This window comes from Bactrocera oleae, chromosome 2, assembly GCF_042242935.1.
Source record: "Bactrocera oleae isolate idBacOlea1 chromosome 2, idBacOlea1, whole genome shotgun sequence".
Lineage (NCBI taxonomy): Eukaryota > Metazoa > Arthropoda > Insecta > Diptera > Tephritidae > Bactrocera > Bactrocera oleae.
The window spans coordinates 25,783,948-25,811,739 of NC_091536.1; the positions used below are offsets into that span (position 1 = coordinate 25,783,948).

The following is a 27,792-nucleotide window of genomic DNA, read 5'->3' on the forward strand; positions in this document are numbered from 1 at the left end:
TTTTGAAATAAATTTATAAATTGAAAGTAAAGAGAGCAGTCAGTAACAGTAGAATCCATTAATATTCATTCATTAATTCATTGTGTTTCAATAGCATCTTCTATTGCATCTTCATTTGTTGAAAAGTGACATTTTTTCTATTTATCATGAGCATTGTGGAGACAATTTTTATACATTTGTAAGCAGATTAATACAGCGACCATCAAACTTTATATATGGATGGGTTTTATGCCAGAATACTATATAATTTCTTCTAACCTGAAATCGGCATAAGCGTTAATATATATTAAATTTGACAATGTTCGAAGCTTCCGCTGAATAACGGTAAACGGCAAAAAGTTAAAAGTTTAAATAGTTTCTCACCAATGCAAATTTATAAAAATATTTAAACATTTTGTGCGCATATATTTTTTAATAAGGAAAATATTTACAGCTTCAAGACCGATTAAATCATTAATTGAATTGTGGTTACCTACATACATTATATCACGACATGTTCTGAAATAAAATAAATATAAAGAGATAAGCGAATAATAAATGGTAAATGTCAAAACACCACTTATGTAGACTATGTGGGGGGTGACAAAAGATTCTTCGAATAGTTTGCTCGTTTCGCTGCCGCCATTAGCCATGACTTTAATTTGTTCTCACTGCAAGGAGAACAACGGGCGGTAGGACAAGCATTTGTTTCGACGTATTGTAGTACGGGACGTGCGTTGGTTGAATTGTGGTGTGCAACGCATTGGTGTTTTGCGGCTGTTACGCGGCGTGCTTGTTTGTGGTGATTGCACTGACCGCATACAAGAATGCAAATGTGTGAATAAGTGGAAGTGCTGTGACCATCATTGGGCTGGTGTGTTATTGCTTTTATTAAAAATGAAGAAGAACAAGCGGAGGCAGATATGTTGCTGTTGAGATCCTTTGCTGTTGTAGCACATAAAAATGTGCTAGTGTCTTGATATATTTTCGTTATGTTGTCAACTTTAATTTTGTAATTTGTTTTGCTTACGCATTTAATACTTTTCGGAAATTTTCGATTTCGATTATAGAGCAATATTAAGGATAAATATTAATTAATAAATCATAAATGCACATGTATGTACAGATCTATATATTTGGTTTTAAAGACACATTTTGTTTTTTACGTACATTTTGTCTAACGTCTTTAAATCCGTTATTATACACTTATGTATTTACATTGCATCATAATTTTTTTTATGTTATAATTTTTGCACATTCTATATCATTACAGGAAAATCTTTGCAGTAATCGTGCATTTGCGCCTGTTGCCGTTAGTCAAACCTGATTAAAAAATTTTCAGGGTAAATATTATTTTCGCCCGTCCATTTTTGATACTAAGAAAGAAGAATGGGTAGTTTATGTGATATACATACATTTATATATACCTATGTATATAATACAAGTATGTAAGTATATAAAAGCTCTTTATATTTTTAAGCAATGCAAGGACTAATGACAATATGGAAAAGCTAAAACTTTTAAAATTTTCGAAGAATTTTCTACAAAATTTTGCAAAATTACTTTGAAAAGAATATTTGTTGCTAGATATTTTAGTACGCGACCAGGAACAAACACCAGGAACATATGCAGATTCGACGGTCTTTAAACTTATATTTTGTGTATATGATATTACCCAGAAAGTCGGTTTCGATTGAGTTTTGAATACAAGCGCTTAAAACTTTCGGAGTCATTACGCATTCCGTTTCTTCATTCCATTTCTGAAATGTATAAGTAGTAGAAGAACTTATTCTCAAGCGCGTCTTAAACTTTTCCAGTCGGGTTTCCTATACGATTTTCTTGTTTTTCGGTCGAGTGAATAAATTCTGAATCTTAAACGTACAACGCCAGCATTGTATATTCCCCACAGTACATATACATACTACCACAGCGAGCGGATGAAGGCCAAAGAAAAAAGAAACGTGAAGATTTAAAAACTACCTTGTGCCGAGCGCACTTGACGCTGCAATGAATGCCTAGCATGACGAGGCGTGGTGCATTTGTTATGAATTGCTTTTCTTAAAGTTTTTTGGTCTATGAAGTAGCAAATGTCTGCGTGTCTTTTTGGCGTAATAATTTCCATGAAATGGTGCTTTTTCTGCGCATCGACTTTGTTGCTAGACATTTTGGACGCCTGCCCAGTACACCATACCCACACTGTATGGTCTTAGCATTGCTTTACCGTTTTAACCTCTTTGCCACTTAGCTAAGTACTGCTGTGTTGATAGTGTTGTTGCATTCAGTCCACATTTGGCTGCCAACTTTACTACTGTTGCTCTTCAATACACACACATAGAAAGATAATAGTACAGTTGTAGTTCACTAAAAGTTCCGATGTACTAGAACCGCCGTAGCAGTTACAGTGTCTGTGTGGTCGGCAGTGTTTTGAAGTGCTAACATCACTTCCGGTCTGCAGTTGATTTGCATTTAGTGTTGTTGCCGGAATAACTACTCCAACTTGTCGACTTATTTCCTTTCGTCCTTCCTTGCTTTGTTTCCTAACTGTTGATTGTTTTTGCCGTTCCAGTTTTTTTTTTGGCTCGTGTTGCAAGAGCGCAATTTTCGTGCTTGATGTTTTGCCACTTTGCGGCTCATTTATAATTCAGCTCTTCTCCATTATAACGCCTCGCAACACATGATACAAACATATGGTACGTGTATCTATACATATTTATTCCGTATTCCTACTTAGATATTCGTAAATAAATGTGGTTCCCTGAGCTTGAGAGCACGTGTGCCAACAAAGCCTTGGAGTTGCAGCAATCTTATTAACAAATTGACAACTGTTATTAAAAATTAAAAATTGATCGGAGCTGGTATTTTACCATTAGCATTAAGTGCTACACATGCTGATCAAAGAGTTTTGTTAGAGATAAAGTATAATGCAAGGCAGCTAGATTTATGCAGATACAGTTTTCCATTCTATTTGCCTTGTTCAAAGTGAAAGCAAATTTGAATTTCCCATTTTATTTTCTTTTTACTTTGGTTTACTTGCTTCAATCCACTTATGCTTGTGTGTTTGTAAAATATTCAATTTGAGTTTTTATTTGCTTTCTTCCGGCACCTTACGTTTGATGGCTTTCCTTTATTGAATTTCTGTGTCACAAGCATAAATTTGTAAAAGTCGCAAGTGTTTATTCAAATTGCGAATATTTATCAACTAAACATATGTGCAAAAGCTGAGAATGTTAAAGCGAAAATGCACGAGTCTTATAGGCCCCATCAGCTCTGCCAAGCTTTCCCCAGTGCTTTAAGAGAAGTATCGATTTGTGATTTTGCTACGGTGTAAATATGGGTTCCGCAAAAAGTGACAATATCAAAAGGAAATATATCGTATGGCCATTTGTTCGATGGATATCAAATCGAATTTGATAACAATCTTCCTTTCACACTAAAAAACAAAAAAATTTTCTCATAATTTTTTAAACACTTCATTAACACATTCTCATGGATAAACACGTTGCTTCTTACGTGAATGGTGGTAACTAATGTAATTTTTCTGCTTAAAATATATGTAAACGCATTCTTCTTCATCTTCCAAATAGTGGAACTTTATTCAAGCGAAGATATTACAAAATTTTAGCGGCTTTTAGACACATCATTTTACAACTAAATTTTTCATATCAAAAATGTTATTGAAAAACCTTTAGATTTTTCTGTGATCGAACTCATGATGCATAGTGCGCAAACCAAGTACTCGAAAAACTCATCTACAGTTCGAAGTCCTTTCCCCATGTTTGTTTCGGGTCTGACTATCGTCGGCATGTGTTTTTTGGAATCAAAATATTCTTGTGTGACCTTCGAATAAATGTTCCACCCGCGCCCTGTAGTTCTTGACAATATCAAATACAATAAGATTGATTAACGCATTAGATAAAGTTACAGAGAAGATTTTTCTTTTTGACTCAACCGCAACTCCGAAAGGATGAACAGACATTTTGTGGTTTATAGGTGAAAACGTAAATAGTGGCAATCTTTGTTCAAGTTTATATATGTATATGTATTCGCTTTTGAGATTAAAAGGTATATGAGTTCATGGTAGATTCAATTTGTTTATTTTTAGGGTTGTCAATATTTTACTACATAAATGGCAGCAAATTTAAATCTTGCGTTAATTTGGGACACCTTTTATAAGAATATTAGCCTGCATATATTTCTGTTCCCACCTAAACTTATCAGTCTGAGAGTTGTCAACAGAGCGTCAGGTGATGCATTTGAACTTGCTGATAATTGCATATATATTTTTGCTGCCTTGCCTCTTCTTACAGACACCCCTTATTCCTGACTTTGCATTTGCTTTCACCCACATAAGTTGTTAGTTTTTGCTGCAAGTGCACTTTAATTGCAGAAATGTTGATCTATGTTTCTTCTAAAGGCTTGCACTCATTTGCAGCGCATATTTTTACATTCCAGACGGAAACACTCAACTTTCCGTACCAACACCTTTACGCGTCCTTTCTATACCAATAAGGTCGGAAACTCTTGTTTACTGAGTGCGTATGTGCATAGCACTTATCCATATATTGTTTTTGTGTTTTATAGTACATACAACAGTAGCCAATTACTAAGACTCTCTGCTGCCTCCTGTCACTAAGCAGTACTGGGGCTTGGCTGTGGTGCAACTTAGCCTCGGTTTCTGTGTGTATGATTTATACGGCGTTGCATAATTCGAAAAAGCAATTAACTCAGCTGGCACCTGCTCTCTTTCGTACGCAGTTAAAGGTATTTACATTGGTGTTTAAAAGAATGCAGCACTAACAGCAGGAGCTGACGGCCGGATAAAGTAAAATCACAGTTTTCATGCGAAGTGGAGTTTTTGAAAATGGCTGGTACATATAGTAAATACATAGTGTTACATATTAAATGTACCTAATATAGTATATAGGGAGGTGACATAACAGAAGAAATTTCCGAGGCAGCATCATCTGAGAAAAAAATTAGCAAGGTGAGAGAAATTTTCGATCAGTGGTTTCTCTTATGTACGATCAGAACGTCATTCCAATTTTGCCGAATATGTGGGAGGAATATTTTTTGACTATCGAATCACATTTGTACATGAAGTCTTTGGTGATAGGAAGTCACGTTGTTTTGGTATGTGACTAGTGGTGTGTTGGAGCAAAGTACTCTACAGTAGGTGGAGTGTGTTTATGAAGGGATTTATGATTTTTTTCAGACTTAGTTCGCAATCCCCGGCAGAAAAAGCAAATTGTGGAAAATATGAAAGTTTTCTTAGATAATTAAGGTCATTTCAAGCTTATTGCAAAAGTACTTCGACATATACATTTGAAATTTTGAATTCGTTAGAAGTTGTGTATATGTATGTACATACATACTTGTACTACAAGTATATGTAAAGTTATGCATATAATTTAGTTAATTTACAATACGTAAAAAAATTCAAAATGTTCAGAAAATTTTACAAACTTGAGTTGCGAAGTATACCTTAGTGTATTCTTGTCGTTGAAGTGGGAGTAAATGTATCTGTAACGAGGGTGAAAAGACGAAAGCTTATATTGTTTTGCGGCTGTCAACATATAATATATATATATATAAATGTATGTAAATATGTATATACCTATGTAAAGGTAGGTATGCTATATATGGAAAGGTAGGAATTTCCAATCTATATGAACTCAGATATGATGACAATTTTAAGTGTTATATAGGAATATTTACTTGACATCGACACCTCTATTAGATATATGGTTAAGCTTGTTCTTCTCTGGTGCCAACTCTCATTAGTGCTTTACTGCTAAATTACCCGAGTTGGAGTTGGAAAAACCGGACACATTATGTGTATGGAAATATTGATTTGGAGTAAAAATGCATAAAAAGTTGTGCCCGACTGGAACTAACACAAAGCCGCTGCTCAAAAATCAGAAGTAGGATTGAAGTTTAAATGTTTACCTTAGTCCAAATATGAAAAAATATCTGGAAATTTTTTGCAATTAAAATATTTACACCGTATGCGTTACATTCATTCTTCTGTATTACTGCGGAAAAATTTGTGAAATCAAAACAAAAATTAAAAATATTTCCTCCCTCCTTCGTGTTTCTCACGAAACAAAAACTCAAGGTTCTGTTGACATTTGATGCTATGCGTTTCATATAAGCATTTGGCCAAATAATTTTCACACGCCATTATGATTTTATGATTACAAAGATGCGTTAATAAACCGAAACCTTTTACCTGCTGAAGACACAAAGCGTCGTTCGGTAATGTAAGTGTGTTGGCACCATAAATAATATCATAAACATCCACGACATCTCAACGGTAAATACATAATGTACACCACGCTTGAACATCCAAAAATCTGCAACAGACATGTCAATGAATAATTGAAAACATAAGCTAAGATATTGGAAAGGAGAGCGCGAGCGGGGAAATTGCCATGGCTCCAGTGTCTGCGACCATAGTTTGTTAAATACAAACATTTTTATTTCTATCCTAATTTTCCATGTTGCGCTGGCAAAAGCAGCGGGACACTTGCAACGCCTAAAAGTACAAAACACGCACAATAAAACAAGTGTTGAGGGTAAGTAAACAAAACACGTAAACAGCACGAAACAAAAGCTATCAATACGTTATGACGGCAAAACTGGCTTGTGCTCGTTAGCAGCAACAATGCAGAGGCTGTCATGCCAATTGGCGTCCCGACCGAGCGTAGCGCCATATCGCGACGATGACGGCTGTTGACAGCGGATTTTTGGAAACGCCAAATTGTGTGCGAGGCTGTGCGTGTTTGCGTGGGAACATAGCATTAGTATATGTGTATTGCTTGTAGTGTGTTGAGGCTGTCGTTGACGGCACATAAATACAATAATAAATATTATTAAATAACAATATGACGCCCTCGTGCGTATTAAATACACACTTTCACACACATTGGTGCTATAAGCAGTAATAGCAGGTTTGTTTTCTATATATACAAACAAGCAAGTAATACTCTGCTGCTGCATGCTTTTAGGCGGTTTTTTAAGGCAAAGATGTTGACTGCTAATGACAATGGCTGCCGAAAAATTTTTTATACGCTAATGGATAACGGTGTATTTGTGTTAGTTACATCCCTGTAGGGAAACGCAGGAAAATAAACGGAATTCTTCTGAGTCGAGCATTATTAGTTATATTTTACGCGTTTTAAGAGCATTGCGTTTACCTGCAGGTATACTTCGTCTTCTACTTTTTAGTAAGCACTTGTATATGTATTTGTGTACTTACTGCATAATATTGTCATGTATCAAGTGTAATCTGCTGCTGTGATTTGAACACGTTGAAAATTAATTTTTGACGGCGAAAAGACAGTTTGACAACCAAATCAAGTGGTACATTTGACGGCATTTTTAATGAAATTTTCGTTTTGTATTGAGTAGCTGGTTCAGCGAAAATATCAGTTTATATATGTATGTATGTACAACAAGTAAGGAAGGGATAAGTTCGGGTGCATCCGAATACTTTATACTCTTGCAACTTTCAAGGATCAAAGCAGGAGAAATATCTTCAGGTGTAGCAAAACTTTGTTTTACACTAACATCCTTAATAAAGGCATTTCTTATAGCATAGAATACTATAAAATGATCTTTATCTTGCCTTGGTCAATAAATCGTGCCAAATTTCGTGAAGATGTCTTGTGTCAGTTATATTTTATAGTGGTCCGATATCGGCGGTTCCGAGTCATGAGCGGTTTATTTAAAGAAAAAAATTAATGTGTGTACCTTTGGTTACACTTTATGGGGTCAATTACCCTTTAGTTTACATTTAAGAGGCCAATGACCCTTTTGTTTAAATTTTATGGGGTCATTGACCGCTTTACTTACATTATGAGGGCAATGACCTATTTGTTTACATTACTCCTAAGTGAATAACCCCTTTGTTTACTTTTTATTGGTCAATGACCCCTATGCTTACATTATGAGGTCCAATGTTCTTTTTGTTTAAATTTATTATATAAGTTCACAACCGTTGTTTATATTTAGCCAAGTCAACAACCTTTGCTTACATTTGGGTCAATGACCATTAATTTCTTATTACTAATAAATTGAATTAAGCAGCTATTTGGGATCTTTCTTCAAAAGTGTTATTATTACTTTCTTTTTTCATTGAAAATATAAAAGTAGTAATTTGTTTTTAAATATTTTTTTGTAATATTTCTAACTTGAGCAGGGTATACCAAATTTTAAACGTGGTTTGTAATACCCAGAAGAAAACGTCGGATACCTTATAAAATATTTATACGAATATATATGAAAAATGTAACGATGTCATAGACGTGTTTTGAAGTACCGCTATGGGTTTTTTGTTTTTTTTTAATTTCTCACACTAATGCTAATAATTCTCTCAATTTCACGATAGGTCACCTGACGGTCTTGCTATATCAGGTTGCTCACACCATCAATAGTTTCCGGAACAACAACTGATTTTGGACGACCTTCACGAAATCGATTGAATTCACCATACCATCGATTCCGATTTAATTCTGAGCACTGGCCAGGCATGGTGCCTGTTTTGCTTATATATAGCCAGCTGGCAGGCTATTTACTATTTTATTAAGTTATATTGTAGGGCATGGACTCAGTTTTATATCTATATTTTACTTTGCGTCAGCTGAAATTGTATTAAAATCATCTTTAACTGAGATATATGTGATATTATCTCAACCGAAAAGCTAAATGGATTTGATGTGGAAAACGGCAACCATATAAATATTTTAATTCGATATACATATTAGAGATATGAGGTTTAGACCAAGGTCAACTCCATTCATATTCAGCAATACGCACTGGAGTCCATATATCGATATATTCGGCTTGAACTAAGCCTTAAACGCACTATTTTTTTAAATTTTTATCAGAATATATTTATTAATGCTCGATTTGAAAGCGCACTCCTGAAAGTGGCCTAAAGTACTTTCGTAAAAGATCCAAAAATTTTAAGGTGTTATATTACTAAAATTAATGGATTCTAGAAAATATGCGCCAGCCCCATGGTACCTGTTAACATAATATTTAAAATAAGACTACTGCTAGCTTAAGTAAGTGCTTGAATCGGAAAAAAATTCTCAGAACAAAGTGAAGGCGAATCAACCAACTTAATTTCAAGTTCTCTTCTACTTTAAATGCACTTCTACCTAACTTTTCTTGGAGCACAGTTACTTACTTTAGTTATTTATTGTGAAGTTTAAAACAGCTGTTGGAGATTCTTCAAGTATTTTAATAGTAAAACGTATATACATGTGTGTGTTTTTATGATTTTTACAGTTGTGCACTTAAAAGTATATACAACTGCTTATATATTTTTATATGTATGTACATACACATTAAATTACAAAAGTTAATATCCTTAGTGAATTGAACCGAGCTGTCCTCTTTCTTCATATTTGTGCGCGTGTGTGTCTGTTGCAAAAAGTCGCGCTTTTCGATGTTGTCACTCCCGTAGCTCAATAAAAAGGCTAAAGCTGGCATACGTTGCGTTCCAACACTGCTGTTGACAGAGATGACACTTGCAAAAAGGAACACACATGCCTCAATGCCAGCTTGGATGGGCGAATAGGTCGAGTAGAAGAGCGCGTTAATGCAGGAGGATAAAGGAAATGTCGCGCAGGTGCAAGCATATGTTGCATGTATAGTAGTTTTATACTTGTAATCGCAGTTGCTGTCATCCAGGATCGTTGTTGTGTGCCTGTTGGCTGTGCTACGTTTTTATTACTCTCACTTCGCTTCTATGGACTTACCTACATACCCGCTTCTGCTTGCCTTGCCACTTTTCCATTTTAGTGGCATTTTTATTTTTCCACTGCACCATGACAATTTCCGCATTAAAATGAAAATTCATTGAGTTGCCTGCTGTTAATTTCCCAAAAGAATTTGCAGTCCTACATACACTTAAAAAAATATATATATAAATAAAATAAAGCTGAAATCTGAAATGGTGTTCGCTGGCATTGATAGGTTAAATGGAGACCCTGATAGTAGTGTGTCTCTTCTTAAATGTAAGTATGTACAAGTATGGTATGAATGGGATTGAAAAATTTGTTGGTTAAGACTCAACTCAATGTGATGTTTTCATATACTTTTAGGTGAACAGATGTTTTACATTTACTGCAGAAAGTTAGTGCTAAGTAGAATGTTTCAATTTTTATTTAAAGTTTTAAAATTATAAGTCTTTTTCCAAAGTTGTTTTTGTACTTTTGCAATATGCCTCCGTTTCGCTTCTACGTAAATTCGCTTCTTCGTAAATGTATCTTCTTCCGAAGAAGGAGTAAAAAGCTATACATCAATGTTCTTCAAATAACTACTCTCGACTACAGTATTGAAGTGATTATAAGATTAGAGACTAAATATGATTGGAGACAAAATTCTCGTCTTGAAAAAAGTGTAAAGCTAATCGGTTCTGTAAATCTGTCTTAGAGTTTTCGGTCAACCATGGGGTCATTATTCGAAAAATACCGAAGGGTTTGACGCATGATGTAGTCGTTAATAAACTTCAAATTTGGAGTTCTTCCTATATTCGAAACCGCTTCATAGTTACCACCTGTTCGAAAATTTTCCTAAAATTTTACAAGAAACGGAAGTAAAATAGTTTGACGCACTTAGATATTATAATAAATTAGAGGAAGTTCGGGATGTGGTATTGTATAAGGTGCACAACTAAGTTCTCGCTGTTTATTTTTGTCTTTTGAATTATTCGAGGTATTGCCAATCGCTAGTCACAACTTTTTCCCATCTTTCTAGCAAAGCTGGCATACCATTACGGTAAAACTGTTCACCTTGTGATGCCATCCAAGAATCAAGTAATTTTTCGATGAGTGAGGAGGACTTCTCATTCAAGCGTTTCCGGTTTTAACAAATTTGGCACGCCGAGCAGTGTCAAGCAGCAGAATAACTTTTTTTTGTTTTTTTTTTCCAAAGCGACTGCATGAAATGGCTTGGCGGGTAACTTCCAATGCTTAACAAGCTCTTCACCGTCTTCGAACGGTTTTGGTCTTCTTTCACGCGGACGGTCGTTTATATCGAAATCGCCGTCTTTGAAGCGGCTGGATCCATCTCTTGACAAACAGCGGGAGCTTAGTTAGCTAATACAGATATATTCGTAATAAAATTGGGGACCAATTATAAAAATTTAATATATGACTCATTAATGGACAAGACGCACATGTGTATACTCGCAAATAAATCTTTATACATACATATGCATACAAATATTCTTAATGCGTATACCCAAATGTATTGCCTGCTGATAAGCTAATTGTCAACAGGGAGTTAAATGCAATTTCACGAATACATTAACAGATCGATATATACAAATATGCTTACATACATTCATACTTACGAGTATGTATAAATTCAAGAGTTCAATAATATAACCCATGCTGTGTTTGTTGCTGTAATTATGTTTACATATGGTAACTATGTGTACTTTTACACCAGCAACTACACACAACAAACACACAAATAGATAGCATGTGGTTATGGCTGCTACTCACAAATGTGCATTGTATCAAAATTGCAATATAATCAAAATGAACATAATGTTGTAGCACAACATAACAATACATGGGTAAATACATATTGCTTAAACTTACGAGTGTAAAATAGAGTTTACAGGATAGTGCAACAGCTAACGGTTGCACAGTGGTATTGTGGCTGTGTGGCAATATGACAATTGCTTTAGTTAAAAAAACATTATATAAGGCGATTGGCCTTCAGAGATGGGTCTATGTTCATATAGGATATGCAATAAAGTGCATATGTGAATACTGATTATTTTTGGGAGTACTTTCGGGTAATTCAAAGTCTTCCTCTTCACGTAAATCTCTGCTTAATTACTGTAATAAACGCAATTGCAATGCATACTAATAATAACGAATTCAAAGTGATTGCAGCTTATGTTTTGTCTATCTTCGGGCTTTCTATTGACTAACACTTTGAAATAAATGAGCTAAAATGTTCGAATGACATGTCAGTCTATTCAATTCTAAGCCTAAGTCCTTATTGAAATAGTCATTGCTGAATAATTGGATGTGTTGAATTTAATAATGGAAAGTAATTAAAAAAAACTTTAAATCAAAACTTGTAGCAGAAGATTTATGTATGAACAGAAAGTGAGAGAGACTTGTGGAAACGGACTTAATTATACTTAATTAATTATTTGCAATCCTCTTATGTTGTGTTGTAGGATTTTGTAAACCGTAGTTGCTTGGCATAATGGAGTAAGATACTGAAAAATGTTTTTCCAGAGTCCCACAACTCGTCTTCAGTTCCTCATCACTTAAGGGGATATTCCTGATTTGAAATAAAAAAAATTAATTTTATTTTGTATATTTACAAAGTTTAATTGTTCAAGAATACGTAAGTCTAAATGAGGATTTTTAAAAATTCAAATTATTTTTGGAGATATACATAGGTATTTCGTTGATCCAGCATCCAAACTGGTTAGACCAGAACTGAAACCTAAAACGAGTTTTTCTCGAAACTGTCTTTTACAAAACGATACACACGATCTCTCCGGTCTACTAGACCGATTTAGCTGCAAAGAGTCTTCTTTATTGACTCGTCTATGTCTGGAATTAGCCATATCCCCAAATTTTTACTATTTTTAAAAAGGTTTTAACCATTAAAACAAGTAGTACAAAAATTGTTTTTATTTCATGATCCTTTTTTTCAAACTTTTCCTTATTCCCAGACATTGCGATATTATTATAATTAATTATTTTTTATACTTTATTGGTTTCAGACTGCTAGGAGGGCTGAAATCGTAGGTATGGTCACGTGCCAATTTTTAAAATTTTTAACTTGTTTTAATTTTTAGATTATTAATAGAAAAATAGATGGCAAAAATATTAATTGCCATGGAACAGTTACAAACGTTAAGTCTCGAGTATCTACAGAATTCAACTACCGTTGGCCGTAGCGTTTGCTTTGGCAGCACAAAAGCTCAAAACTTAAAGCGCAAAAAATTAAGATGTAGAAAAGCACTCAATACGAGTATATGCAAGTATAGGTATAATTATAACTAAATTAGCACTTAGTACTTATCACTAAAATGTTCATTTCCAAAAATCACGAAAACTCAATTAGCCCAGTGACACCAAAACATTGTCAGCCAAATGGTTTTGCTTGTCAATTAACGTACAGACACTTGCGCCCACTCAGATAAGACTTGAATTAGGCATGTGCCCAACTGCAGCTGCCAATTGAGCTAAGCTAATGCTTGCTAAGTTTATGCTCGTGTTTGTGTGTTTGTATGCTGTTCCATTGCCAACAGGTGCCTGATAAAAAAAGTGAAAACCCAAATAAGACCCAAAAAATTATAGTACTGTGTATATATATATGCTTATAAAAATTTAAACGCGCCAATCTCAGGATGAAAGCAAAAATACGGAAAGTATCAAGAACAATATTCGGAGTTTAGTTAATTCTCTGCAAAGCAAAATTGATGTTAATTCGGCAAGTAAAGCATATTAAGGTGAAAGAAAAAAATTTAACTAAGCGCCCCAAGTGGCGAACGCACCTTGGAAATTTACACAGCGGTTACTGAAGGTATGGTTACTGCGTCCTTGCCTAGTTTAAAATGAGCTAAAATTTTCCAACTATAAAATTTTGAGAATAATTAAAATGAATTTCAATTAAACCTGACACTTACCGACTTCTAACTTTCGCCGTACTAAATTCAATTCAATTAAAAATAACTGCCTCAATACCGGAGCTACTTTAAGTTAACTACACACTTACATACTTCACTGTATTACACAATGTGATGTCTTGATCGAATTAATTTCAGGTAGTTTAGGCGGTAAGGTAACTGGCATTGTTATGATTTAAAGTTGAGAGTAAGATTTTTATGCTAATGTTATGAGTTCCAAGTGCCCTATAGGGTTAGTGAATGGGCGTAGAATGGTATCAAAATATCAAAGCGGTGACGGTGAACCGATTTCTTAGCCTATTTTATTTCTTATCAAGTGTGCAAACCGAGTTCACATAACAGTTAATAAACCCATTTCTTTCTTATATGAATTACACCAATACATTTCAAATACAATTACTGTCACTGGATCTTTTTAATTATTTCAATAGTACTATACAATTTTATAATTACGATTTAAACAATGCAATCCATAAGTTTTTAGGATTTATTGTAAAAGTAATTACAAAAATTACAATCACTGTACACTACAAAAAGTCATTACAGAGGGATATTTTTGATAATCTAAAAAAAGTATGGGTGTCATATGAGAAGAATACTTTTCTTAATTCTAATAGTTTATATATTTTATAAATCAAGATATACAAACACCAATTGTAGAAAAATAAAAATATAGCATATTTTTATAAATATGAGAACAATAAATAGGATTAAATGAATTACAAAACCTATAAATAATTGAAGGACAGAAGAAACAAATATACTTTGGGGCCATGCCAAAAAATTGCTTGCAACTGACAGAGTGAAATAACAACAACAATAGTTACAACAAAGCTAGAAAAAAACAGAACTGAAATAGACAGGCTCAAGTGTTGGAGAGTACACTTCATTTCCTAACCTCTAATACAGTGCTCTTTAGTACATAGCCAATCGGTAGGTACAAATAAATGTGTGTGTGTGTTGGTATGTGTTTAATAGTGTCGAAACCGTAGTTGGGTATTACAGCAAATGTTAGTGAACCGTTCTACTGCCCAAAACACGCACGCAAACGCAGACAACAAATTATTTGTTTTGAGGCTTAATATTTTGCACATAAATTTTGTTTGCTGACACTTCAGTTGACAGGAATAACAAAAGTAGCCAAAACAAAGGCAGTCACCCGCTATGGGAATACTGCAGGTGTTTCAGATAGATAAGTCTAACACTGGCTTGGAGAGTGGACGCTTGAAAATTACATTATTTGTAAGAAAACTAACTAAACAAAACGCACAGCAATATTCTGTTATTTACTTAACGGAGGTGAAATTGTATTAGTTAGCAGCAGAATTCGGGCAGCGAGAAAGCATATACTTATATTATATATACTTACGTATATACTCGTACATATATGTATGTATATGTTCTTGTGTTTTCTTGAAGCTGGGTCAAACTTTTGAAATTGGTGTCAGTTGTGAATCGCATTGGAAGTGGAAAATTTCTGGACCAAATTGAGGTTAAGGTACAAAATGCGAGAAATGCGAAAGTCATCTGGTCCTTTCAAGTGCGAAGCTCCTGGATATTTAAGCCGAATTCTACTTACTTTCTGCATGTATCGTCGTTACATATACCCATCCGACTGGCATGTGATCCCAGTAGGTTGTGACCTGTCATTAGGCCAACAGTCCTTTCGAGACCGCGTGAGTAAAAACAAAGCGAGCTTTTCTTCGAAGCTCTTGTAATTGATCTGCGAAATTCGGAAATTAGCCAGATAATAATAAGTGGTTATGATTAAGTGGTATGTGTCATGTAAGACCTGCTTACAAAATACGTACGATTTTAGCTTTACAAGAATTGTTCGTAAAGTCACGGAGTGGTAAAAAAAGTTAAAATGTTTACTCAAAAATTGCAATAAAACCAAATTGGACAGGCAAAAATCTCCTTTTTTTCTGTTTTACCAATTGAATAATGTGTCTAGGACTCTAAAGCGTACTTTAAGCAAGAAAAATCGATACTAAACTGAACTAGAAGAGTCCATGATTGGCTTGATTTTATGGCTCAAAATTATAAATTATACCATCATATAATCCTGACTAAAAAGAACAATTTTCATTTGTTTCAAAACTAATTTCGCTGATGAATATTCTAATTTATGAACCATGTTGCTTTCTTTGGCTACCTTGTACATAAAACAAGTTATTTGCATCCATTTTTAGAATCCTAATTCTATAAAAATTTAATTTTCTAGTAAATTAAATGCATTTAGATACTTATTATATAAATGTGATACACCGTTTGAAAAATATGATATTCTGTTACAAAAAAACGATAATTTTTTAGAGTTAATCCCAAACTACTAACTCCTCGGTTGAAATTGTGAAAATTGCCATTATTTCCTATAAATGCTTCTAAAGAAATTCCTTCACAAATGCATGTACATAGACTAGTGTGCATATAAACGATTACTCATAATTATGCGAGGATACAGATTCTAACCATTATTTATGTACAAGTAAAATGGCTGCTAACAGACCTATGCACATGTGTGCTCTTGAATTTATGAGATTACCAGAGAAAACAATTAATATTCGTTTACTGATGAATATATTGCTCAGTTTACTGCTTTTTGCAGCAATCATTCCACCTGCACTGTCTAGTGTTATGTATTTTTTGGGTAATCAATAAATGATTTAAAGAGTTTAGTCCAATACTTGTAAGCACATTAAAAATATAATATAATAAAAATTAAAAAGGCAAAAAATATATCCGAAAAATTTAAACGAGTCTGATTTTATAACTAACCTTATAAAAATGGCATACCGTGGCGCAAAGTATTCTCTTTGTATTATATAAGTACATACGCACATTAATAATATTTATTTAACGATATTTACAGATTATGTTTACATTTTTATAAATTTATATATTCGTGGGTGTAAAGATGCATGTTTCGACAAATGTTTAAGTTGAACATGAATGTTTTGTAAATATTAAAAGTATGTAAGTGCAAACTAGACACACAAGACATGTAATTGCCAATGTAAATATTGAAAGCGGGAATTCCAGCAAATATTTGCAACATTTCACTTCTAACCTCTCTCATTAAGCACCATAAAATATGTTATCAAATTAAATGTTAAACGTTAATTACAATTTAAACCTAATTTAATTTCCACGCATACTTTCACTAATGACGAACACGTATAACACAACCGAAAGACAGCGCAAGTACGTCGGGAGGAGGGAGTGAAAACCATAGATGAAGGGCGAAGCTAAGTACGAGTAAAGGTATGCCCTACGACCTAAACAAATGTTACGCATCGTATATTTTGCTAAGAAAGCCACTTCAGGGGTTTGCGGCTGCGTTCGCCACGCCCACACATGCAAATACCGTACTACATATACGACGATATTCGAATTAGTTGTTAATTCTTTGCTTGGCTGTGTTGCATTTGTGCTCATCGTAAGCACCATTGTTGTGTCTGTTCGTGTCGTGGCTAAAAAACGCATTTTGATAAAGTGCTAGCACCGGCGGGAAATTAGGAAACACACATTATTTACACTCTCATGCATTTGTATGGTGTGTGTGTACGAAAACACACACACATTCAGTATTTGCCCCGAAAACATGCACAACTTAAATTACAACAATTATCACGCACACATACGTACCCTAATGCAAGTACGTGACGTACACGCATGTGCAAATTAGGTACTGCTGTACGCATTAGTAAAGATGTGTGCACGTATGAGTAACGCAAATTCTTAAATTCTATGTGCGTTGTACTGTAGAAACCTCAAACTTCATTAATCCTTTTCTGCATGCAACCGCACATACTGGGTATTTAATTGTATTCTCACTGGCTGCCTTCACGTCTGTCCCCTCTCTCTGTTCTCCTCATGCCGCTGTTTGTTTTGCTTGGAGCGCACTGTGCGGAACGCATCCTCGTATTACGCTAAATTATCTTTATTTTCACTCTCAACGATTTCTTAATGACACCAATCCAATAAAGTTACACTTAGTAGCCTGGCGCGTTGTTTCTCTTCATTTACTGCCAAATGCGCTCCCATATTCTCGCTTTGACTCTTACCATATGTTTAGCTGTTAATGAAGATATTCGGGTAAGCTCGCATTTTGGGATTTTCACTGACACTCTAGAGCATTATTTGTTGTGTTATTGTCATTAATGAGTCGAGAAGATAACAAAACGTTAAAATTACATAAATGTTGACATTCTTATTTCTATTTATTTGAAAATTCGTGTTTGGGGTCTCGGCATTTTTTATTTGATGATACTGCCTTATTGAGGTCTTCTGTAGTAATACCGAAAATTAGGATGTATGTATATATAATATATGATGGATGCATATATTGCTATTTCTCATATAATAAAAACAGTATATATGTATATAACACTTTTTACCCTTTTCAAAAGCTTCAACCCTGGTCTATTTAGCAAACGCAGCAATTCGCAGGTAAGTCGAAATATGTAATTATGTATAAAAGAATTGATAAATCGCTATTTTTATAAAGCTTTCGCTAATGTTTACATTTGATTAGTGTTTATTTACAATTATAATACCCTTATGTTAATTCTTAGTGAACAACATTATTTTCATGAAAATTTTCTAAACAAATAATTTTCACTTGAAATCCGTTATTTATATTAATTAATAACTGCATTTCAGAAAATATATTCATTCATTTACTGCTTATGTAAATATTATCATTAGCGCACGTTAAAAAAATAAAAATAAATTGCATTAAAATAAGCATATCCCCGAAGCCCGCATTTTAGCGCAATATTTAGCATAAATATACAATAATTACCAGCGCTCACACTTATCGCTTATAAACGCGTTAATTTAGTGAAAATAAATATCGGTGACAGTCGCGAAAAAAATAAGCAAGGCAATATGAATGGAAATAAGCAAATATTTATGAAACCGCAGCAAACGATATGCACATAATAGCGATCTATTAGTACTGGTGTATGTATGTATGTGTGACAAATACCCCTGCAAGAACAGTGACAGTCATCTGACTGGTCATATGACAGTGAAAGCTGAAAAAACTTTGCCAGCGCGTAGAACAAAGTTTCTATCATTTTCTTAAGAGCCTTGTGCAAACGGTATAAACAAACACATGTGTGTAAGTTTGCTTTTCTCTAAACATGGGTATTCGGAATTGATTCACTATATTTATACTGTTCACTCTATGAATCATTGCTGACCATAAGTCCATCATGGCTGAAAATTGTCAGAGATGACTGAAACGCTATCATAGGTGCCATTTGTCAGTTATGACTGTAAATCTATCACAAAAATTCTTTTGCGCAGTAGATAATATAATTTTTATTTCTTTAATAAATTTTAAACTTTTAATCAAAATTATTTGGAATAATACACATATATTATATATAAAAAGGATTGCAACAAAAAGTATAATTAAATAATAAAATATGAAAGGAAATTTTTACTTGATGCCATCTTCTCCTCTCAATAGCTCTGCGTATGTCTTTCCTCAATCAGTGGATATTTCTGAATTTAAAAATGCAAACGGAGTTAACTAAATATTATATATAGTTTTATTTGAAACTTACGCATGTATGTACATATATCTTATTTGAAAACTCCTCTCTTTCATAAAAATGTATATTTTTAACACCAAACCAAAAAGAAGCGTGCAACACTTTTCGTTTGTGGCAAGAAGACCACTAAAACTTGTTTTGCGCAGTTGTTGAGTAAAGGATTCAGCAATTTCATTCTTACACATGTAAGCAATATTATCCGAAGATGTCTCTGTTTAACAATAACAGTGACGGTCAGTTGACAAGTAAACAGGTAGTCAGTACTGACATAATAAATGTGAGTGTATTGGTGAACCCATCAGCAGTTTCTTGTAGGGACGCGCACCAAAAGTGAGAATCCTGCAGCGCACACACGTTTACATGATTTATAAACAAATGGCGTTTCAATCGGCTTGCAACTATCAGTTGGCGACAGGCAGACATTATAGGCAGCAGCAATGCATTAACACACATACAGATTCATATTTAATGCTTGTAATATATATCTGTGTGCGTATTACGTCGAAATGCTGTACACATTGCCAAAAAGAGCGAAAATAACCGCAACACAAGCATTACCGCAAACAAAGCCTTATCACAGTTCGTACAAAGATATTGCCTAATATTAGGCGTTGTCGCCTGTTAAGCATTGATTTTGTTTTTAGCTAAGCGTCGGATTACAAACGTTATAAGTGTTGGTGAAGTACTCCTTTACTCGCACACATATACATATGTATATATTAGGGTGGAGCGAAATTTTTTTTTTGTTTTTTTGCTTAGTCTGAGGATACAATCTGTAGATTATAAGAAAATAAAATTTTTGGACAAAAAAAAAACATTTTCTTGAACATCTAGTGGCGGCCCACTCAGTTTTAAAGTAAATTTCGAGTTAGCCGCCACTAGATGTTAAAGAAAATGTTTTTTTTTATCCAAAAATTTTATTTTTTTATAATCTACAAATTTTACCCTCGGGCCAAGCAAAAAAAAATTTTTTTTTTCGCTCCACCCTAGTATATATGTATTTACATATATAATATGTATGTATATGCTAGTGCGCGCTGTTACGTGTGGCATGTTTTGTGGAATTGCATGTCATCCAATTAAGCCGGGTTTCATTGGGTGAACTACGTGTTTACTTTGTCGCCGCATATAATTGTTTGTGCTTGTTGCTACTAGCTGATGATTTTCATAAATCACACAAAGAGATTAATTAGTTGCAGATTTATTTTGTACTCAATTTGGACTCATCATTTCAGTTGTGGTGGAATCGTACTCGACGTGTTTATGCTGATATGAAATTCGGCGTAATACTAGTCGAACGCCGGTACGATATGTATTTTGGGACTTACACTGTGCCTATATGTATAAAATATTCTCAAAATTGGTCAGGATGACGTCTGCCATTGGTTTTATTTTCGCACTAACTTTAGCTGGCTGTTACACTTTTGTAAATGCATGAGCGTGTTTCTAAACAACCGTACGTTTACATCCACATATCCGTCAAATCATGCATAAATATGATATTTTGCTGTTCTGTTTGAATTGTGTGCCGCGTAGCGAGAGATTCAAAGTGAGTTTATCATTTCGCCATCTGCCGCATTTGCATTTATATTGCATTGATATGCTTAGGTGGTAAATAAATTGGTTGAAAAGGCAACACCATCAGCGCATCGTACGAGGTAACTTCGTGCAACATAAATATCATTCACATACATATGTAAATAGTTGAGATATCCGAACCAAGTCCGAAGTACACAAATAGACGGTCAGTTTTGATTTGCGTCTGTTTTTATTACTGTAATTGAGTTGGAATGTGAAACTTAATTATTGAAGGGAATTTCATTCTTAGCATGTTTGTGTTAAATTCCAAAAATTAAAATTTCAGCAAACGGAATTAAATTAATTGGATTTGTTTCGAACGGGTCTACTTTCAAGGGTATATTATGTTTGCCACGTAATTTGTAACACCGAAAAGGAAACTTTGGAGAACCTGTAAAAAACATATATATATGATCAGCATTATGAGCTGAGTCGATTAAGCCATGTCTGTCCGTCTGTCTGTCTGTCAATATCTACCCAAACTAGTCCCTCAGTTTTTGAGATATTGATCTAAAATCTGAAAAGATCTGAAAATCTTGAAAAAAGGATGTGTGCATTTTTCCCAAAGCAGCTGCTCATTTGTCGGAACCGCAGATAGCGGACCACTATAGCATATAGCTGTCTTACAAACTTAACGATCTGAATCAAGTTTTTGTAAGGAACCTTTGGCTTTTGTGAAGGATATTATATGTTCGGTGAAACCGAAGTTAAAATTTTTTTAGTTTTGTTAGTTTCACCCTTAGTGATATCTGTCACCTGATAAGAACTGATAGAAAAGAAAAAAATACTATAATTCGCTGAACATTAGCTGTATGGCAGTCGAAAGCAGAAATTAACTATTCAAATGAACCAAATTTAGTAGCATTAGGTAGGAAAAAAGGTCTTGACTTTAACTGGAAAACATAAACATATAGTAAAGTTAAACACAAATTTGTAATAATTGAGTTTTTTTCAGTTGAATAAGTATTATTTTTAATAATAACGCAACTACTAAATGATCATGATCTAAATAAATCCCATACTACAGCCTTATAGTTTGGTTTTTGTAGTTTGACGAGAAAAACGAAAAAGCATAGGCCGAAAAAGGTAAACTGAATTTGACTCTTTTGTTCGAAACTGGTCTATGGCGTAAGTAATTATTGCTATATATATAATACAATATAAGAGTTTTCATTTTTTCTAAATGGAAAAAGTTGAGACTGTTGTAGATGCCTTACAAAGGGATTGACTAAAATCTTTTTATTATTTTTTGTTCTATAAGTAATGCGGCTGTGAAGCGTATATAGCTTCGGTGCAGGCGAAGTTAATGTTTTTCTTGTTTAATAGTTTTTACTGACACAAAAGATTATTGTTCTGCATCAAAATACATATATGTTTTTCTACTAATTGCTCTGTACTTCCTTTAAACTTTTTTACCGTAATTGTTTGTTGCAATTTAAGCTTGCAGCAACTTAACTAAGTCATAATTTATTGGCAATACCGTTGTGCGATTTTCTTTTTATTTGTTGCAATTGTTGTTAGTCTAATTTTATTGAGAACTCCTCTTTGTTATTATTGTCTCTTTTAATTTTTTTTGTTAATTGTCATTTGTTTTTTACACATCTTTCTTTACTCCGAAAAGTTGATTAGCTCTGCCATCAAACGCTGCAGTGATCACTATCAACGTGAAACCTACTTATTTAGCAAATTTTAACGCTCATTAAAATGGAAATTGATACTCTAGTTATAGTCACATTTAAGTGAAAGGTATTTCAAACTACGTTTACATATCACAGCTTCCTCCTAGTTCTAGTGTTTTTATTCGTAGTTCGTCCCAAATTTGTAATACGATTTGCTTATACTATTTCATTTCACTTTACATCTCAACTGTTCTGCTCCATTTGATGTTTTTTCCTTTTATTTATTATTTGCTTTATATCCTTTTTTATTCTTCCTGCTATTTGCTTAATCAATTCATTTCTCCTTTTACAATGACTTTTTTTCAGTCCCTTTGTTTCGAGTCGGTTTAGTTTGGCTTTGAGAACCCGCCTTGTATTTTCATTTCCATTTAATTATTTTATTTATTTATTTCGATTACTGGAGGAGTTTTAAATTGTATCACAATAAACTGTTGCTTTGATCATATTTTTTTACGGTTACTATGTACTTGACCTAATCATTGCAAGTAATATTGTTGCTATGGCATCGAAAAGTTATGGACGATACAGTGTGCACGTTAAATGTATTACAAAATTAAAATTTATTTTTAAAATTTAAAACATAAAATTAAAAATTTAAATTTTAAAAATTTAGATAAAATTTAATGACAGTCAAATTTAGTAGAACGGTTGTCATTTAACTTTTTGAATCATAGTCGGAAGCTTAATACCTATGTATGTATATCAGAATTATACCACTACAAATTTGTATTTTTTTTGCCATTGAACACTGACATTAATGTTATTAATGCAGTTTTGTTTGGTTCGAAATCTTCAAATCTTCACAATTGCTAAGTCGTGGTTATATCGGTAAGTCAACAATTGTTCAGCGTTATATTGGCGAAATCAGCCCACAGTTCCATAATCATTGTATAGTACACTATCAGCACTATCAACAAGACTCATTCACGAAAGAACGAAGTGAATTTCTATGCACAAAACAAACCGAAAACAATGCGGTCAGAGTTAGCATTGCTTCTTTTAAAAAACATCCCTTAAAGTTGGTACCAAGCCATTTTTTCTTTCCATAATATTATTGTAGTAAAAGGTGCAGTAACACAGACAAAGCTGGCGGCCTTTCTTCTGCCCCTTGTATTTTTTGCCGCTCTTAGTGCTATGTTTTCGAGCTTTTTTGTGCTCCTTCTTTGTTGTGGTGCAATCGATTCATGTGAGCGTTTGGGATTCAGTAGTTGAAATGTCTTTCAATGTGATTATAAACTCGTATTTAATTCTTGGAGGAACTATGACAGGTAATAATGGATATTAATTTTTACTTTCATATTGGTGGAAGCATTTTAATATACGAAAATAATATTTAAATATATACAAATCAGCAGCAAAATCGTTAAAAATATATGCAAATATCAAGATTAAAAATATCGTTATATAAATATTTTGAATATCTTAAGTATTTGCTGTTTGGTTATATTAAGTGTCTCATTACTCAATATAAATGATTAATTATTTTTTAAAATAATCTTGATATATCAGTACGAAAGTAATTGAATTAAAACAACAACGATCTCGACACTTTTTTTATCTGTCCAACCGCTTAAATTTTTTTTATATCTAAATTGCTTTTATTGTTCGTTATCATTGTTTTCGTGCTCTTAAACATGTATTTTTGTTTTCGGCAACGGTAAATAACCGTAAATTATTTTAGGTAGAAATAGTAGGGTTAGTTAGGTAGAATAGTAGGGTGTCATATTTATCCTTCTGTCCGTTTATTAGTTCATCAATATTACTAGTTTGAAAACTGCTAGGAGAAAGCGGATCTCAGCCCCACCGGTTGGCAACTAAGTAAAACTAAGCGGATTTTTTTAATAAATCAAAGACAATTTTTTCATGAAACTAAATAACTTTATTCTGTAATGTATTGCCCATTTTGATCAATGACCTTTTGCCATATTTCAGGCAGCATCATAATCCCACGTTCATAAAACTTCTGGTTTTTATTAGCAAAAAACTGAATCAGGTACGTTTTGACATCATCATCATTATTGAAATTTTTATCATTCAAGGAGTTTTGTAAAGATCGAAACAAAAAGTACGTAAGTAAACGTTTTGACATCATCATCATTATTGAAATTTTTATCATTCAAGGAGTTTTGTAAAGATCGAAACAAAAAGTAATCCGATGGTGCAAGGTCAAGACTATATGGTGGATGAGGCAAAACATCCCAACCAAGCTCCAATAATTTTTGCCGAGTGACCAAGATGTGGTGTTGCCTTGCGCTGTTATGATGGAATACAACACGTTTTCGATTTATCAATTCGGGCCGCTTTTCTTCAACTGCATTGTTTAATTTCGTTAGTTGTTCAATGTAGATAACAGAATTGATCGTTCGGTTGGGTGGTGACAGGTGGTAAGAGTTCAAAGTAGACAATTTATTTATAATCCCACCACCCTTTTGATGAATACCAACTTTTGATGTTGTTTGAGCTGGTTCACCTGACCTGCTCTACGATCTTTTCCGCTCGATATTATTGTAAACAACCCATTTTTCATCGCCAGTTATCATTCGTTTTAAAAATGGATAATTTTCATTACGTTTCTTTAGCAAATCGCAGCTGTTAATGCGTTGCGTTAAATGCGTTTCTTTCAGTTCGTGAGGAACCCATGTATCGAGTTTTTGAACATAGCCAAGTTGTTTTAAGTGATTTTCAATGCATATATGACCTGAAGCTTCTCTGCAATCTCACGTATTGTACTGTGACGATCCGAATCGATTATTGCTTTGAATAGGTCGTCATCAACTTCAACTGGACGACCAGAGCGTTTTTCATCTTTGAGTGAAAAATCACCAGAACGAAATTTGGCAAACCAATTTTGACACTGCCATTCTGTTATGGCTTCATCGCGATATACAGCACATAACTTTTTGTGAGCTTGCGATGCGTTTTTCCCATTGCGATAATAAAAAAGCAAAATATGACGAAAATGTTCCTTTTGATCTTCCATTTTTTAACGAACGCCAAACGAAAACTACGCAACCGGTCAAAAAACTTTTTTTACTGATTGACAGCTGAATTGCCAACTATAAAATAACAAAATGTGTTTTACATTTGGACTACGCCAGCAAACCTAAAAATTGAACTGAAGCCATCTATGAGTGAAATCCGCAATTACTTAGTTGCCAACCCAATACTTTCTGTATAATGTTCGTTTATATTTCATGGGATTTTTTGTACTTTCAGACAATAGCAGAGATTTCAAAACCAAGCTTGATATAAGACACTTACCTTCCAAAGCCTAACAAAATCAGTTCATGTATAGCTAAAAACTCTAGCATCGTTTTATTTTCTGTGTGCATACAAAATAGATACATTTTCGAAGTGCATTTATGTGTGTGCTGAGAATAAACCATAGTTTTCTTAGTTTCTTTTCTTTGTATATTTGCATTCTACTGCAAATTACCATAATCCATTAGCGCAATGAGAGTGTCAACGGTAGCAATGACAGCAACACTAACAGCAACTGCAACAAGGATAACCATAAAACAATAGCAACAATAAAAATTCAATCAGTCACGAGCAAAGCTTACACTAACATCACCGCAAGCAAACTTAGTGCATGTTTGTATGTGTGTGTGTGTGTATGTGTGTAGGATGTAGAGTGACGTGATGACAGAAAGTACAACGAAGGATGGAAGGAAGGAATTGTGAATCAAGAAGGATTACTTTGACAACATTCGGTTGCCATGTGACACAATACATCATGACGACGAGACTACATACATACGAGTAAATACATATTTACATACGTAGGGGGGTATGTGTGAGAGTGGTCTAAGTGCAGTGAATCCTTGCCAGTGACACAGAAACGCAACTACAAAGCAGCCAGCGCATGCAACATTGCACTCATTTGCACATATCAATTTAAGCACATACTTGTACATATATATGCGTGAATATGTAAAAATGCTTCATGGATTCACGACGCGCTACTCATTTCTACTTTCTTGCAACAGCTTGTATTATGGGTCCGGAAAGCATTTTTCGTAATGAAGTTAAACAGCTGCATGTATATGTATATATGCATGTAGGCATATCCTATATGAAACGTACAATTATTTTTGTAAGCAATAGTGCATATGACTTGCCGAGGTCATTTTATGATTTACATTTTCAATTATCATTCCTTTTAGCTACTATTGGCACACTGCTGCCGCTATTAAACCAATGTGAACAACCAGTGAGGCCACCAAGTTGGCAATGAAAATGACATTAATCATACTGGTGAAATTATATTGAAATTGTATTGAAAGTAATTTAGAATAAATATAATTTATACAAATTATTGAAAAATCTGCTATTTGGTATTTTATATGAAACATATATCCTAATAATTAAATATCAATTTTTAAAAAGTAGCCACCTTTTGATTCACTATTTGATTTTTAAGTATTAATTTACCATATATACGAGTATTTCTCATATATTTTCATTTGTTACTACAATTTTCAGCATATAGTGCGGAAAGGATGGTGATGCATTTCGTACAAACTGGAAATAAACTGAGCACACAAATAACGAAAATTCGTACGAAGAAGCTATTCGGGCAATTATAAATGGCAAATGTGAACTGTGTGTTTGCTAAAGCCCAATGAAAGTTCTACCATGTAGTAACTCACACATTTGTTGGCATACCCTATAAATATTGACAATATATTGTTGGCAACATTTCCAATATTTAACAATGTGCAAACAATATTTTACTTAAACGACTTATGGAGATACATATGGCTTAGGGCAACAAAGAATAGGTGTGGAATTAAAGTAAAAATTAAAAATATCAATGTTGGTTGACAGAAATTGCAAAGTATCTATCATCCAAGTTTTGTTGTCGCAACGAACGAGTTCAAAAGTTTCTGTAAATATGGTTGGTGAGAGATCAATTATGGGCAGCGTGTTTAGCTGCTGTGATCGGCTGGGTTGACAATCGTCAAACAAACCGAAAAAATTCGTTAAAGAAAAGTTAAAGAGTGTGGTAAATTTCCAATTTTAATTTAGACCACTTATACATATGGTAGATCCTTATAAATCTCAAGATTCCAGTGCATGAAGAAATCTTATATTTGTTTCTAGAAGAGCCTTTAAAAAAAAAACTATTACTACCAAGGTACTTTTTATTCAATTTTTAACTTTTCGATAAAACAGGTTACCATTTTTGAAAACCAAAAGATATACACACTGAAACCACTTTTGCTGCAAAAACGCCAAAGAACTGGCCACATTACAATCGAAATCATCCGTTTTCTCACACATTTAATGCACAAAACCATCTTTATCC

The 27,792-nt window shown here is 33.7% G+C and overlaps 1 long non-coding RNA gene across 2 annotated transcripts; it reads left to right on the plus strand.

Annotated features, from left to right (window-relative positions):
• The first annotated feature begins 115 nt into the window (after positions 1–115).
• On the plus strand, positions 116–27,332 carry LOC118682826 (uncharacterized). Of its 2 annotated transcripts, none has more exons than XR_004978629.2 (3): positions 116–1,095; positions 1,253–1,322; positions 26,967–27,332. It is a non-coding gene; the product is annotated as an uncharacterized lncRNA (long non-coding RNA). The 2 variants fall into 2 exon arrangements; XR_004978630.2 differs by having other exon boundaries at positions 116–853.
• The last annotated feature ends 460 nt before the right edge of the window (positions 27,333–27,792 follow it).